The sequence below is a fragment of the Pollicipes pollicipes genome, unplaced genomic scaffold, assembly GCF_011947565.3.
Source record: "Pollicipes pollicipes isolate AB1234 unplaced genomic scaffold, Ppol_2.1 Scaffold_4002;HRSCAF=4701_pilon_pilon_pilon, whole genome shotgun sequence".
NCBI lineage: Eukaryota > Metazoa > Arthropoda > Thecostraca > Pollicipedomorpha > Pollicipedidae > Pollicipes > Pollicipes pollicipes.
The window spans coordinates 38,049,308-38,061,431 of NW_023596420.1; the positions used below are offsets into that span (position 1 = coordinate 38,049,308).

Sequence of the window (12,124 nt, forward strand, 5' to 3'; positions counted from 1 at the left end):
GCAGTGATATTATTTTAGCGTCCCACGCGTTTAGGTTCCACGCGAGTCTGCAATCCATGATAACGCCATGAAGGTGGGACGTAGCAGTCGCTCCGTACTTGCTCTGCACCTTGTCAGGATAAGTAGAAGTATATCCTTTATTTAAACGGCTTACAGAACTAAATGTCTACACTGTTAACAGCAGGGTCAGACAGGCACTGTCATGACACTGGCAGCGAAGCTCGCGCGCCCATCTCTTCCTTATACCGTTACGCTGATGCGTTCTAAAGCATTCCGCGATTCTCTGTGTTGCCTGAGCCGCCATCGCCGCGTTCGGCGTGACGTCACAGAATCGCCGCAAAACCGCGGCACCTAAAACATTCATTTTCACCAACAGTAAAGAATGCGCACGCAACATCACACCGAAGCTAATCTCCCCGCTTTCTCTTCCACGGTTTCACTTGAGCTGCGCTGCTAGCGCGCGACGGAGAGCCGTATCCTGTGGACGGCGCCGCGCCAGCTCGCTCTCGTGGCCCAACAGAACCCGGGGCCATTGGCAGGGGCGGGCGGCGCCGCGCCAGCTCGCTCTCGCGGCTCAACAGAACCCGGGGCCATTGGCAGGAGTGGGCGGCGCCGCGTCAGCTCGCTCTCGTGGCTCAACTGAACCCGGGGCCATTGGCAGAGGTGGGCGGCGCCGCGCCAGCCCGCTCTCGCGGCTCAACAGAACCCGGGACCATTGGCAGGCTCCACCTGGTAGCCCCGATGCAGCAGCCGACATCTGAAAAACGGACACAGGCTCAGCGCAGAAGACGACGAGCCAGTCACCACCACACTCCGCACGCCGGCCTAAAGGGGCTAGCGCCGATTTGCAAGACAACTGGAAGACAGCCAATTCGAAAATTGCGCGACATTCTCTCGCGGAACTTCCGTCATACCTAGTATCTAACTAACTGGGTCTGTTCGTGTAAGGCGTGAGCATGGGGAACGCAACCTGAAAGTTATCTCTCGAGCTGGATTAAAGCCTTGACCCAAAGTGGAAGGCTTGCTTGCATTTATCTCGAGGGATAGTAATATTATCCGACGGAAAGGGGCATGAAAGAGCGTGTTGATCCGTTCCCCCGACTCAACCCTGTTCTGCAACCACGAGTAAACACCAAACAAATGAGCGCGTGCCCTCCTCACCTGTGCTCCTCCATCCTGGGGCGGGCGTCTTCGGATGCGTTACGGTCTTGGCCGACCAGAGCCGCTCGGCGACGGCCGCCGCGCGGGGCCAAGTCCTCGAGATGACGTTGGAGTCGTCGACGAACTCGCCCCACATGCAGGCCTCGCCGCCGACCACCAGCCGGTTCTGAGCATCGGTGCCGTTGAATCTCGCTCGGCCTCGTACAAAACTGCGGCCAGTCGGTGCCGTAGTTGATGTAGTTGAGATACCAGCAGGAGGAAAGGATGGCTCGGTGGCCGAGGGCCGTCACCTTGGCCATCTCCTCCTCCCAGCCATTCTTCCACACCTGCACGATCGTGTTTGACTTGACGGTAATGTTGTTTCGATCACTTCCTGCCAGATGACGTACCCCGGCTTGGCTGGAAGGCGTTGCCACCAGCTCAGGAGCCTCTGGATGTACTCGTTTTCGATCTCTTGCGGCGTAGAGATGTTCAGCTTGTGCATCCACGTCTGAATATCCGGGTTGGAGAGCCAGCAGGGGAATCCGAACGAAACCTCGTCACCCCCCAGATGGATGTACTTGTCGGGGAAGCGAGTGGTCACCTCATTGAGCAGCCGCTTGACGAAATCGTACGTCGCGCTCTTGGTGGGATCCAGGGGCCCGAAGCTGCCGTCCGGCTGGCCGTTGGTCTCGTTGTAGCAGGTGGTCAGCAGCCCGGGCGTCCCCTGGCCCCAGGACCTGGTGTGACCCGGCGTGTCGAATTCGGGGATGACGCGGATGCCGCGTTTCCGAGCGTACTCGATGACCTCCGAGACGTCCTCGGGCCGGTACACCATGCGGCTTCGGAAGGCGCCTCGCTCGCTCAGCTCAGGGAACGTGGCGCTGACGAACGGGAACGACGGGTCGTCGACGATGTGCCAGTGGAAGACGTTGAACTTGTTGAAGGCCATGAGATCGAGGGTGGCCCTGATGACGGGGACGCTGAGGAAGTGGCGCGACGTGTCGAGCAGGAGGCCGCGATGAGAGTAGCGCGGGAAGTCGCGAATCATACCGTGACGCAGGTGGAACTGCTGGTGCTTCTTCGAGAAGTACAGCAGGTGCGTGAACGTCTCCAGACCTCGGTACAAGCCCCACAGACTGTCGCCGATGATCTGCGCGCGCCCCTCGGCGTCTGGCGTGTTGATCTTGATGACGTACTGCTCGTCCATACCGGCGGCCGGCAGCAGCCCGCCCCCGCAGTTGACATCCAGGTACACCTCCACCTGCGTGAGCGGAGGTGACCCAGATAGCGCGAGGTACTTGTGCCGGTGTCCTCCCCGCTTCAACGGGCGTGAGTGCCTCGAGGTCGACATGCCCTTGAGGATTTCGAGGTACCTGCCGAGGGCTTCCTCCAGGTCGGCGCAGGTCTTGCGGGTCACGTTGAAGCGGATTGACCCGGGGTCGACCCAAGAGAAAGTTTCATACATGTCCGCTTGCTGTGGCGCCGGCCACGGCTCTCCCTGCGTCGGCTCAACATTAGGGAAGCCGGCGGACGCCGATTTCAACTGCAGACATGCCAGGACTGCGAGCAAAGAGCGGAGTGTTTCTCCAGTCAGTGACATGTTAACCAAAATTCCTCCCGGCAAAACATCTCTCACGGAGAACCTCTGGAGCTGCTTGGCTCATTGGGTATGTTTAAGGGTCTGGTTGACAGAGATCAAGTGACGCGTTATCAGCAGTGCTAATCGCCTCCTGTCAGTGCGCCACGCATCAGATACCTAAGCACGCCAGTGCATACATACGTGTGGCTGCTTACGTACAGCACTGCATGTGAATGGCAGCTCGGAAAAGGACGCACGTATAACGTATTAGACACATACATACGTAGAACTATTCACGAATATCGCCGCATATGAATGACAGGTAGAAAAGGTCCACACTGGAGCTTGGCAAAACGTGTTTCAAGCATCCCAGTTTACATTGGGATTTATATCAGGCATTCGCAGGGAAAACTCCACACCCGAGCCTCACCTGCTATGAGCAGCAGGCAGACTGCTGCTGGTGATCCCATCCTGGCGCGAGCGAGACCCGAACTGACCGACCTGAGCTACGCCCGGCGCGGTCCGCGCCACGTATGGGTGTCGGTCGGCCACTGACGCCGGAGCTGCAGCGCCACCGCTGCCGGCGTCTATCGCGGCGGTCCGACACTCGACGCGATCGCGGCTATCGGTGACCTGCCCGATAAACGAGTCATTGCTCCGTTGTGGGGGAGAGGGGAGGGGCATGGAGCGCGGTAGCGGCCAGCGAGCCTACAGTGCAGTGAATGCGGGTATCGGGTTCGCGCGTTCTCGAACGCGAACTCATTACTAGTTCATTTGACCGGGTAGTTTTAATGACCTTAACGCACGTGATGTTTAGTTCAGTCTCGCCTAAAGACGGCTGTTTGGAATGGCTTAAGGCGGTTACGGTACGTCTGTTTCAAAACAAATCGCAATCAATTCGTCGGGCATGCTCTCGATGACTATAGATCAGATGGGATCAGATCAGATGCTCTGTTACGTAACGACACTACTTTTTGGTAACAGGGCAATGCACTTGTTACTTTTAGAGCGGTACAACAGCCGGAGTGGCTTCCGTTGCTTTTGGGACTTGGTCTTTCGTTATCATTTAGTCTGTTATTTAGTTAATTACGTTATTTTTTGTGGCCGTTCATCCGCTACCATTCAGTCTGCTGCTCAGTGACCTAAGTTATTTTTATGGCCCGTGCCTTCGTTACCATTTAGTCCATCACTCAGTTACCTCAGCTACTTTTGCGGCCCGTCCCTTTGTTACCATTCAGTCTGTTACTCAGTTACCTCAGTACCTTTGGCTTTAAGGTACAGGCCTGGAGGAACAATGACGCCGACGAAATGGACACAAGATCCGTTTTTGGCATCTTTTTTCTTTACACTTCTGGAAAGCATTAAAGGAACCGTTCCATATTTGTGTGGGGTTTGAACTGGAAAAGCCATCTAAAAGATTATTCGGTGCAGTTAACAGCTCTACTCTTCTTAAGACCTAAACCGCTCTAGTTTCTGAGCTACCCGTCCGTGAAAATGCACAGTCTATTCTGTAAAGACTATTTCAAGGTTATCCAGGCATCCGTAACGCCATAATCATGTTATTCAAATCCTGTCATTCCATTAGCCATGCGGTGATCAAGTCTAAGAAAAATATAATTGTCAAGTCGTTCATATCTGGCATTCGGAAGCACGACCTCCAGATACAACGGCCGTCATTGGTTCTAGGCCAATGGTGTGCGAGTACAATGAATTAATCAAATCATGACTTTTTGGGATCATATTTCACAAACAGAGAGCGCGTGTTGTCCAGAGCAGTCTTTTCCACTTAAAGTACACCAATAGCAGTGAGTGAGCTTATTCTATCATATCTGATGCTTGCTTCAATATCTTCAAATGTAGAGTGTTCCCTTTAACTATGGCGAGTTGCGGCGAGTGTTACGGATTTAATTGCGGTGGAACGGATCTTTAGACTTTATAAAATATGCGAGCTCCGATATCTACACGGTCTTATACCTGTATGATGGCGGAAGGTGTGGGTGGCTGGTGCCCCCTTGTTTCCTGTGGGTTACTACTATACGCCTGATTGCACCTGCGATAGACAAAAGTGTAAGCAATCAGTAATCAGTACTTTTGTAAGTAATCTCTTCAGCAATTAGTGCCTGATGTTATCTATAGTTGTAAGCGCTAGAAGGACCGCCCCGATCTAGGGCGTTTAAAGACCTCTTTTAAACGGGTTATGGCTTGTCCTCATCTATGCAGTGTTACAATTTTATTGTGCATGCCAGTGTTTGATGACGCGTTGGTAAGTGTGAGCCTACCATTTCAGTTTTTCAACTGGGCTTGTCAGCTACCCACTAGAGTATAACTGAAGGTGCAAAAATTCGCTTCTTTGAACCGTCACGGCATTGGTATAGGCATAACGTAACCGACCATGGGGAAAGGCTCTGGAAGTTGAACTGACTCGTCAGCACGCTTATTGCCTAGACCTCGGTGGCTCTAATTTGCAAAGGCTTGATGGCTCGAGTTTCAGCTGTTTTTTATTGTGTCAAACTGCTTCTTGCTACTGGACACCTTGATATCGAAGAAACTAGTTGGGGTTTTCACGGCTATATCTTTGGATCCACTCCAGTCTGATCCCGCCGAGTAGAATGCAGTGCGCCCGCCCGTCTGTCTTCCCCAATTTCTGATTAAAATGCGCTCCGGTCAGTCAAAGCAAAAAAAAAACGCTTATAAAACTCATGCCAATCAGCATCTAAGCCTTTGCTTCCTCCCTCTTTAATAGAGAAAGGTGGCATATCTCGTGACATATATCTGTTCAAGTTGTCAATGTTTCCAATGCGTCTCAAACGGCGGACTGTTCAGCTTTCTCCAGCTCAGGCCGGAGGATCTCGCGACTTTGTTGGATTTCATCATGGCCTTTGACAATTCTTACCTATCCTTTTTGAATATTTCTTCTTCCGTTTGCCTATCGCTCGCACACGAAGCCAGGAGTTCAGTGCAAACCGCGACCAACTGAAACAGGGAGCGCGCGGTCATGTTTAGATCACGCTAAAAGCTGACAGGCCCAGAACAACGCCGCTCATTTCAACCGTCCTTTTTCCCGCCGGCGAAGCTCAATCTTCTGATGAATGTCCCGCAAGAATACGTGAAGTCATTGAGCCTTTCAGCCAGTCGGCGCACCGACTCGAAAGGTCGCTAAATGTCACGTACCTTCCCACGATCAAAACGCCATTCTGGTCTGGTTGTTCTGCCACGAGCTCCGAGCCAAGAAGCGTGGTCATGCCTTAGCTGGCGTGTGGGGTTGGGGGCTTGGTGGAAAGGAACATCGGAGCTTGTGGAATTGTGTGGCGTGCGTGCGCGTTTCTACAGGTGTGTGCATGTGTGTGTGTACATGAGTGCGAATGCGAGCGTGAGCATTTTCGAATCAAATTTTTTAAACCTGGATCAAATCGTAAACAAATTAGTGAGCATACTGCGGTTCAACTGGACGAGCTCACGTGATTTCCAGAACGAGGTCTCCGCCTGCTGCCGGGAATCCTAAGACATATTGGTCATCATTGGACATCATCATATTGGACATAAGACATATTAGTCGTCCTGCTAGCACAACTGCCCGCCCGAGTACTTAACCTTGGACGGTGTTCCAACGCAAAATATTTTGTGGCATCTATTAAGTCAGCATGTATGTTCCTGCAGGGGATAGCGTAGGCACTTTGTGCTCTCCTACTCCGGGTTGTGGCTATCGGCACACACAGAGCTTTATCTCACGCTTTATATGTAGACATGCAGGGAAGAGTGGAAGCTACAACAGCTTGCCCACCCAAAACATCAATAAGCTGTGCCAGCCATAGACAGGGGAGTCACTTTGTAAAATCGGTTCGGGGCTCAGCTGAAAAAGTTCGCCTGGTCAACTCCAAAGCCTGATTTCTCCCGGATTTTGGCCACTTCAGTTTGCTTTCTTGACGTTTTCAAAATCTGTAGCCTGCGCAGGAATGACTTTCCACCCAAGTAAATAAGCGCTGCCTTGTGAAAAGCTTGGAATGTGGTGTAATTCACAGAAAACATCTACTGTCATTGATCATGTTGTACGACCGCAATTATGCAACAGATACACATGCCACTGTTGAATAAACATGTGTTGATTTTGTTCAGGGTCACCCTGTACTTTTAAAAGCTACCACATCTTGCCCTTATTGTTTTTTTACCACAATCCAAACGATATAACTTGAAAAATTCAAATATTTGCCTACTGGCTTAACATATGAAGCAGTTAGCAAATAGTTACCTACAGGATGTTTTTGGTCCAAAATATTTATGATAATAATAGTGATTTGTTAAGGTACTTACTACTTAGCATGCTATTATTTCAGATAATTGTTATGCATTTATTTGGCTACGATTTCTTCTTTGCCCATATGCACTGAGGGAGCTCGGGAGTACTGGGAGGAGCGGGCTCAAGTCAGCATTGTCGACGCTCAGCCCCCTCCCCCCCCCCCCCAGGAAAGTGTAAAAAGTGACGCCCCTGGCTAGAGAGACTGATTTGGTGGCGTTCTTTTTATGCAACATGCCGGCCACGGATTGCTTATGCCAAGATCGTTTCTATCACATTCCTCGTATAGCGGCCGCTCCCAGCCGACTGACGCGTATTCATGCCAACGGGATGGGGGGAGGGGATTTACATTGCACTACGCGTTATGTCTAGACTGACAATCCCACTGGGAGGGAGCGTAGCGTAACCATTTTGCACGGAGTTTAGGAGAAAAAAATTCCACGTTTGAAGTGAGTTATTCCACCTAACTGTCTCAGAATTACTACGATTGTGCTATCTGACAGAACATTTTGGTTGCGTCTTGAAATGCTCATTAGGACGCTGATGGTTCTTGCGAGCACCATGATTAAGCTACTTAAATGGCAAATACATCCACAATTTATGTAATTATTCTACGAACCGTTTTGAGAACGTCGGACATGATGCACATCCATCGGACAAATAGGGTAATGCTGGTGATTACAGAACGACCCTCGTGACTTCTGATCGTTAAGATGACGCCTGAAATTTTCAGCTGATGGCGTAATATGGTAATCTTACTAATATCTTATAAAATACTTGGACTATTTTCTGAGATGCCGAAGCCACGCCGAACGCCTTGGACATATACATTGGTGGTAAGCCCACGCCAGGACAGAATACGGACGAGACTGATCAGACTGCTGACCGTTTCATTACTCCGTCGACTCACAATGGATGGCTTGAGGCGTCGGTTGTAGAGCTATGGTCCGTCGCTTCCTCCGTCCACCAGGGCGGTCAGGAGTCCGCAGGTGGTCCCGCCCGTGAGAGTCCGCCTATCCGGGCGCCGGCCGAGAGTCCACCCTCTGGAGACGAGCGCCCGCAGCGAGTCCCAGTCCCCACACGCGTCGCGCGTGAGAGTGCCCCCGGTTTTGTCCGTCCTCAGCGCGGACCACCTCCTATCTCCCCTGTGGCGGTTCGGCTCGAGGCGATGCGTCGAGTTGTAAACCCCCCCTCCCCTCCCCTCTTGCGTGCCCTCCCGCGTGCCCCCCCCCCCCCTGATTGGCTCGACCAAGCGGTAACCTCCCCCCGTTGGTCGCCGGTCCGCCTGATGTCCATGAACCCCACCTCAGATGTCGTCCTCTGCAGGACGCTGACCCTGGCCAAGGTCGGTTGGTCTGTTTTCGCACGGAAAAGGAATTTCTGAAAGGCATCTGAGTCGGGCGGAAGGGTCGGTGGGAGGGGTGGGGTTGGTTTTTGCGCTTCATGTGAGACATTTGGATGACTGGGAAAGGATTCTTGGCTCCGGCTCGCAGTGGAAATCGGCCATCCATCCATGCGGACTTGGTTCAGGCAGGAAAATGATTCTGTTAGCGTGTGTCCCTGGTGCGGCGGCTGCCTGCTCAGAGCGATCCATTGTCGCCGTCACCAGCGCCTTCGCTTTTTTTCTCTGAACTTCGCTAAGTTAGCTGTGCAGGTTTACAGCGTGGTACGAATTTTTCTGTTCTATAACTTTTGACTAAGATGCCAGCAAAATACAGAGGCACGCATGTCGTGTTGGTTTGAACCCCTTGGCGCAGTCAATGTCAACAAGGGAAAATATAAGCTCTACTGTACAGATGGTTGCATGTCCAAAAACAGAAAACTGTTGTGCGTCTGATCGACTTACTAGTCCCCTATTTTTCTACCTTCTCTGTATATTTCATCACATCATCACATTTTATTCACTGTTCATATGTCATATTTTCAACCGCTTGTAATCTAAACATGTTCTGAATTTCTTGTTTTTTACTTAAACGAATGGTATCAGTTACCCGTTAGTTCGTTTCATAATGGCTTAATAACAAGCAAGTTACGGAGGACGCGAAATTGGCGTGGAGATGGCGTGACTTAGAAGTTTGACGAATCACGGATGACCTGTGAAAGTTATTGCTCCACGTTACTGACCCGACCAGTGTATTCAAAGCGAGTGGAGCAAAAGGTCAAGTTTAAATGAGATGACTGTTATTCACCGGTAGTTCGTGAACTGTGTTTGCTACACTTCAGGGACAGTTTAATTTCATCGGGCGAATATAAAGAAAGCTTAAAAGCATCGCAGAAATGTCTGCAGTCATCGGAAGATCTCATCATTTGGAGGCACACCAGTTGGAAGTAGAGCACGGCTTCACTACACTATGCTTCAATTCAAGCAGCACTTAGCTAGTTTTGCTAACGAGCTGTACAAGTTACTGAAAGTGTCACCCGTGGACCGTTTCTTGTTGGCATAGCAAACCCCCTCAAGTGTACACATGCCGATTCTAGCGGGCATCGCGCCGTCCGAAGAAGAAATCCGTCCAACTTGGCGGTGTCGCTACACACGTGGTCTTCCACTCACCTCGAAAAAGAAACAGGCGCACACCACTGTGATTAGACAATCAAGCTGGAGAAGTGTCGAAACCTACACTAAGATAGACTACCGTTATTGATTGGATCATCTTACCCCGCAGACGCCGCACGTTGCTTTGCCGGGGCTGATGTCCCCCCCCCCCCCCCCTCCCTTCACCCTCGGCCGGTATCAGCGCGTATCCGGAGATTGAATTGTCGCCAGCCTTATCAGATTTCATAAGTCGTCGTCGACAGCTGTTCGCAGCGGGCTCGTCGGCGAAATGAGCCGTATCTCGGCCGCCTCATTGGACGCGCGCCGGCGTCGCAGCTATCAAACGCCGCTTATACGCCGGCCGCATGCCCGGCCGGCACCCAGCCAGCGGCGGCGCGCGTGAGATGCGTCACAAACGGTCGGGACGGGACGGAGTGCTTCCGGCGGAATGGAATCAAAGGGCGCCCCAGCGCGCGCGTGGCACCTTGTCGGCCGTGGGTCACGCAAACGTATGCTTTGTGCATGGCATGCGGAGGTGAGCAGCGGAGGGAATTCGCGAAAGTTGAAGGCAACGCAACGGGGCGTGCGGGCCAAGCGGACTAACTTTCTCCGTTTTTGGTGGTTATGCCGTTCAACAAAAACATCGTAAATACATAATTTTCTGTCTGAAACAAGACAGCATTCCTGAGCATAGCACAAAATGCCCACTCACTATGGATGAAACTATGTATCGCAATTCTTTTTTAATCGAAGCACCGTTCAGTTGGCTCAGTGCCAATGCAAGCGTTTTTACGACCAGAAAGGCACCATCGTCTGATGTATCAATACGCAACAGAACTCGCAAGCTTCTGTTGAGCAGGCTCTTTCATAACCTGCATAGCCAGAGAAGTGGTACTAATAAGACAAAGGGGACGGCAGTGACTGCGAAGCAGGGCAGGAGATGAACGCAGACAGAAACGAGTCACTCACTGGGGTTGGCCAGGCGACGATGATGTGGTGAAAGGCCTGCTGGCAATGCCGCGCGTGGTTGTCAGGGATTGAGTTGGCACTATTCCGACACCAGAGGTCATCTGCACTACCTTGGACAAATGCGATTTCGTCCAAAATATAAAGGCTTCGACTGTTAAACGCTGGTTTCAAAACTTCACGTCAGTAGGACGTTAACCTTGAGTGACATTGACAACGTGTGCCGATGATGTGCTGATGAGTGCTGATGACGTTGAAAGTGCTGAATGAAAGTGCACGGGTGCTGATGATGTTGAAATAATCTCTTCAAGCTTTCAGACCATTTGTCAAGAAGATACAACTCACACAAGGATCGCGACGTGTCGTAGATCGACGATTTTACTCACTTTTGCGTGCGCAGCTTTAAGAACGTGCTCAGCTGACATTGATCTTACACGGAAGAAATTACGAAAGGTGTTCAGTGCATTAGCGGGGAACATTAGTCACATAGATGAGACAGGTATTAGCCTTATTCCTCGGAAAAACCAGGAGAATAGAGATATAGTTAGGTTGATATTTCGGCAGCATGCCTTTCTCGAAACAATAGCAAAGTGAATTTAAAATTGCCTGCCGATGTTCCTACCCGATTTTTCAGGGTTTTTTTTTGAAAGAGCAAGGCACAGTTTTTACTGGACACCAACATTCAGGGGATTAAGCAAAGAGCGACTGCCAGCCATTACCACGATACAGTGCCTATCTAAGAATTAGAATGCCCGGACATACGTGTACATGCAAACGAATTCAAGCAAATAGACATCACGCATCACGCTTTATTCAAACGTGCAAGCGAGCTGAAGTAAACAGGCATCACACATCGCGTATCAATTATGCATACAAACGATTTCAATTAAACAGGCATCGCACATCAAGCGATAGGCCTCACTTACACATGTAAACGATTTTAAGTTAGCACACATCACACATAGAGGCACATCTCGCGTTCGCATAATTGGTCATGATGAGCCCGATGTGTTAAGATTTGATCGCCGACTTGTTATTAGAACAGACTCACTTCTTTTCCTGTCTGGGTGATCCTGTGCTCTGTAGATGACTTTGAGCTCTAAAAAGGGGCATAGGATCCATACTTCCCTCGATTTCAGCCTGGGCGTGTTTTGCCAAAAATGGTCACCGAAAGGGGTATTCCCTGTTTTGTTTTTAGCGTCTTGCAGGTGTTCATTATATCTTAAACGAATAGGGTGCATGGACTCCCCGACATAGACTATGTCGCTCCCATGTTTTTCACACAGTTTACACTTGATTTCATAAACCACGTTCTTTGTGTGCAAACTCCTTGAAACCCAGAACTGCATAAATGAGATTTGTTGCCACCCGGGCACTTCGGCTTCGAGATGGGAGATTTCACCAGAGACTTTTTAAGCTTCTTGTCGTTTTTCCAAGCTATGCGTACGCGCAGTTTTGATTTTTTAACAATGTGTTTGATTTTCCAAAGCAAATGCTCATCTATGTAAGGTATCGTTAAAAATCCGTCTTCCGATAGGACGTGTTCCCGCCTCCTACCACCCATCCCCCCACGCGCTCTAGACTTTTTTACTTCTCCCAACATTTTACCTAA

At 50.7% G+C, this 12,124-nt stretch overlaps 1 pseudogene; it reads right to left on the minus strand.

Annotated features, from left to right (window-relative positions):
- Positions 1–119: 119 nt before the first annotated feature.
- Positions 120–8,105, minus strand: LOC119093122 (beta-hexosaminidase subunit alpha-like; annotated as a pseudogene).
- Between the last annotated feature and the right edge of the window lie 4,019 nt (positions 8,106–12,124).